Here is a 4,784-nt window from a genome sequence, read left to right on the forward strand (position 1 = left end):
CGAACCCGCGTCCCCTGCATCGGCAGGCGGACTCTCAACCACTGCGCCACCAGGGAAGCCCTGTAATGGAGTCTTAATGGTACAGATTAATGCTTTCTCAACAGCATCCACTCCACCTGATCCGCTTCAGGAACAGCTTGACTGCTTTCTTGTAGATGCCAGTCCCGGAAACCTAGTGGTGGAGGAGATAGCTCATCTTCATGCTCACTGCCTAATTACACCTCCTCTGACTGAGTTCTGGAGCACATCAGCTCTCCAAGATTGCCTTTTGTCACTACCTGGATCCTGCTTACTGCTTACAGATGTGGCCTTTATATGGCCCTCATATTATCCATAAGTTTGAAGGATGTGGACAAAAGCAATGTGCCCTTTGAGGTGGTATCTTTGCTGAAAGCAAGATTGGTTTCAGATGAGATGTCATATTTTTCAAGTGCAGCATTGCCTGCTTGGTCGACTTTGTCACATTACTTCTTCTAGTACGTGTCACATTATGTTAGGTCATGCCATTGGAGTTAACAATGAGACGTGCTATTGCCAGAGCGGCTGCATATAGACCTCCACAGATTCAAAAAAGCCCTTGGTTTTTACACAGTCTTGGGAGGTACATGAGCTGGATTTTATACCATCAAGTCCTATAGTCACCATGAAAAATATGTTTTTTCCAAGAAAAGAAAATAGTTGTCTTGAAGAAATCATGAGGTAACATTCTGGAGAAAACACCATCATCAGTACTGAAGTCTGAGCTCCAGTACCTTAGCAAGGCAGTGTCTCTTTACATTCAGCTCTTGACTCCTAGCAATGGCAGTCATTTTGGATAAATTGTGTCTTGACGCTACAGCACCAGACAAATTCAGAGGAGTATCTTTATAGATTTCAAAAAGAGCTTACATTTAGAAAGATAGGACAGTCTGGGTCTTGCCTTTTTGCTTCATATTTAGAACCAGAACAAATTTCTCTTTCCGTTGCCTATGGAAGACACATTTGCCAAATCGATGTCTGGAATTGCTAAATAAATTTCAAAGAATAGATTTTTTTTCCTGACCTCATTTGAATGTCTAGACATTTGTGGATTATTGGATCTAAACCATCTGAAACATCGAGCCAATATTCCCCAAACCAAATTTAACCTATAGATTAAGAATGCAATAAAAAATTATAAAAGCAGAGCCTCAGTGCCAGGCTTGTTGGGAGAAAACTGAGAAGTGAAAGAAAAGAAATGATCACTTAAAAACCTTCCAACTAGATGGAAGAACAAAGGGGATACAGACAATCAGAGAATAATCACTGACCAATATATTGGTGCTGATATTAGGGCAAGAAAAGCACAGAGAAGAGAGGGGAAAATCAAAGAAATTTAAAGTAATTGGGAAAACTCATGGTACCTATTCTCGGATAATACACATTTACATGAAAACGTGTTTCACATTCACAGGGTTCTTATACAATTTTTAAAATTTGAAATCCAAACTATTTTAAAACTGTTTTATTCTATTAGCAATTGCTATTAGATGGTATTTTAAAGAAAAACTAATATGATATTATGGCCCATAGTAGGAATCTGTATCAGCAGAGCCGGAACTAGAGAAAAGGCTTCCTTCCCCACTTTCTCCTTGTTAGGAGCAAATTGCTATAGGGACAAGTCCACTGCGGGGGAACCTCTTAAAGGGGTGAGGGTCCCAGCTTGTTGGAAACCTTCAGGAGTTATTTCCTGTTTTTAACAAGATTTTCCTTTAGTCATGAAGAAAAAAAAAAGTTTTTCCCTTCCAGCCCGTATTTAATCATCGTATTTGTGCATATGATTGCAGCTCTTCTGAAAGGACTTGGAATGAGCTGCCAGGCTGCAAGGGATAGAATCGAAAACCCCTTAACAGTTAAAGTGTCCATTAGCTCCTCTACACTTAGCATCCATCAGAGAGAAGAAGGGCTGCGAGCCCCGGGCGAATTTCTAACTAGCCTAATGAGGAGACAGGTTCTGGGAGCAAAAAAAGTTCATTTGCTGCATTTCCAGCAAGAAGTCACTTCAATATTGCTTCTAGGAAACACTGACAGGCTTTGTTTGTAAGAAATCATTATGCTGAGAAAGAAATGGGATATTGTTATATGAGGTTTTTAAAGAAAATTCATTTTGATAGATGTCTAACTGTGCATTCAATTAAATTTCCTTCTCTTTCTTAAAAAATATATGTCAGGTAATTGTACTCAAGTTCTGTAAGCTGAAAAGTGTTATCCTTTCCTTCCAGTTATTAAAAGTTCTTTATCAATATGTGCCTTTCTTGTCTTTTTCCTTTGAAAAAGACAAAGGAAAAAGGGGGGCCCTCAGTGAAAATATGTGGAGTTCTCCCTTGCTTTCCTGTAGATGTGTGTGCGCCTCCCAGAAGGATTAGTAAGGACTGCTCTTTTTGGTGAAAATTGACTTCCATATTTAAATTACGTAGGCTCTATGCCCCTGAAAATTCCTCTTCTTAAAAATCAATGTGCATGGCCACTTGCTAGACACAAAGTCCATTTAGTTATGCAATCACAAATCGTCACTGTTTACTGTGATGCCCCACTAGTTCCTAACTATGTATCGTGCCATTTTGTGATGGTCCTTTTGAAGCTTCTCATAATGATCAACAGACTGCTATTCAAAGCACTTACCCCCTTCAGTCCATCCTCTTACTCCCACCAAATCCCTCATTCTAAAATATGGCTTTGCAGGTAATACATTCCTCTTCCTAAAACACCTAGACCTCCAAGTGGCTCTGCATCCATCATCTGGAACAACCAGCTTCTCCTCCTGATTATCTAGTTTCCAACAGTGGCACTCTCATGTTCCTAATCAACCAGACACATATTCTTAGAGTCACATTCACTCACCCTTCCAGTTTCCCTTATATTCATCAGAACCACTCACTATATTCTAAGTCGTGTATGCCAAGTCATGCAAGATTCGACCTTCACAATATGGATCTCATTTGCCACTCTTCTCCCTGCCCATTGCCATCTAATTAATTCAGACTTTTGTTATATTTTGCCCTGACTCATTTAATGGCTCATTAATTGGTTTCTCTAACACTGACTTGCCTTATTCTAGATAATTCACAATTTGACAGCCATACTAATTTTGCTAATATAAACTTCAGCTGTATTGCTATCTCCAACAAAGCCTCTATGACTTTCCCACTGTCTACTGGATTTTTTTACACATCTTAGCATTTAAAGCTTTCCAAAATGTGGTTGACACCTACATTCCAGGATTGACTTCATAATTTTTCATCAATATAGGCTAAGATCTCACAAAATATAACTACACACTGTCCCTATCATGTCTCATGCTGTTTGATTTTCGTGTCTCCACTCAGCCTCTGCAAGTGGAATTTCCTCCCTCAGCTATCTCCCCCATAAGATTCTTAATCTGTATTTAGATTTCTTTTTGAACTCCAACTACTCTCTGAAGTCTTTCCTGATACACAAACCAAGCATAATTTCTCACTTCTCTGAGAAAGAATACTTAATAGTATTTTGTTGGCATGTCAAGTAGAGCAGTGAGGTTTCCAAACTCTTTCTTTCCAGTTCTCACCCTTCGTGAACAAAAGGTCTTTTGAACAATAAAGGACAGAAAAAGGAACATTTCCTATAGGAATGAGATTTCAAAAAGACCTGAGAGGCTTGGAGAGAAAACCAAGTCACTTATCAGATTAAGCTGACTCAGCCCATCTCTTTCCCAATTTTCCATATGGAATCATGTAGAAATACTGGGAAGTTTGGACCTTTCACTTAGGAAAGCAATGGTATTAGGTTTAAAATTTTGCATGTGGGCTGTTTTCACACTAGAGCTAACTTTAACTCATTTCCAATTCCCCCATAATAAAAAAAATAGCCCACCTTCTACCCTATACTTTTATTTTCATTTTTCTATTTGTCCAATCTTTTTTTAAAGATTTATAAGCAAGCAGAGAACTGGGCTGTGATGGATTTGTCTTGGTGTCCTAAGTGTTCAGAAAGAGACAGGAGAGGTATTTGATAAATATTTACTGAACTGAAGTCTCCACCATCAGGCCTGCTAATAACCTTTAGGTAATTTACAGTGCACTACATCTGTAATAAATACTGCAGCATTTCCTTTTTTATTTTTACAATACACCTCAGCATAACATTAATTCCTCAAGCTCAAGATGCAGGATTTATTCTTATACTGTTATTGTAGCATACGCCTCCAAGTATGGTGCAACATGCCTAGCACAAAGCAGAGATAGACAGATTCAAGAAAGCTTAATGTTTAAATATAGTATTAAACTATTATAAATCATATCTATTTTCATATTAAGCTGAACAGAGAAGAGAACAACAATCAAGGAGTTGCCTGTATGTTTCTGAGAACTTCCAAATGGCTCCTTCCTGTAGAACAGTCAAGAACATTGAACCCCTCACACATCCCACCAGCACATTCAAAGATCAAGGTAAATGTATTTTGAAGCTTGAAGGGGTCAGGGACTCTGAAAGCCTTTAATGGCCATTGCACTGCAAGTCTCCATATTCTAACAGATAAGTAAGTACCTTATTATCTGAAAAGAAGTACCTTCTTATCTGAAAAAAAATGACATTTTTCTTGGGATTCCACTGCAACCACTCACTTCCCTTTCCTAGCGGTTCTCCCAGTGTTTTTTTTCAACCTAGAAATAACACAACCAGAATGATGTCAGAATGATGTCAGTTGCGTCCTCTCCTCTTTATCATTGGTGCTTCTTTTACCCACATTTTCTCTCCTGATCCCATCCATCAATAAGCCCAATGTAAATCAC

The sequence above is a fragment of the Physeter macrocephalus genome, chromosome 12 (assembly GCF_002837175.3).
Source record: "Physeter macrocephalus isolate SW-GA chromosome 12, ASM283717v5, whole genome shotgun sequence".
NCBI lineage: Eukaryota > Metazoa > Chordata > Mammalia > Artiodactyla > Physeteridae > Physeter > Physeter macrocephalus.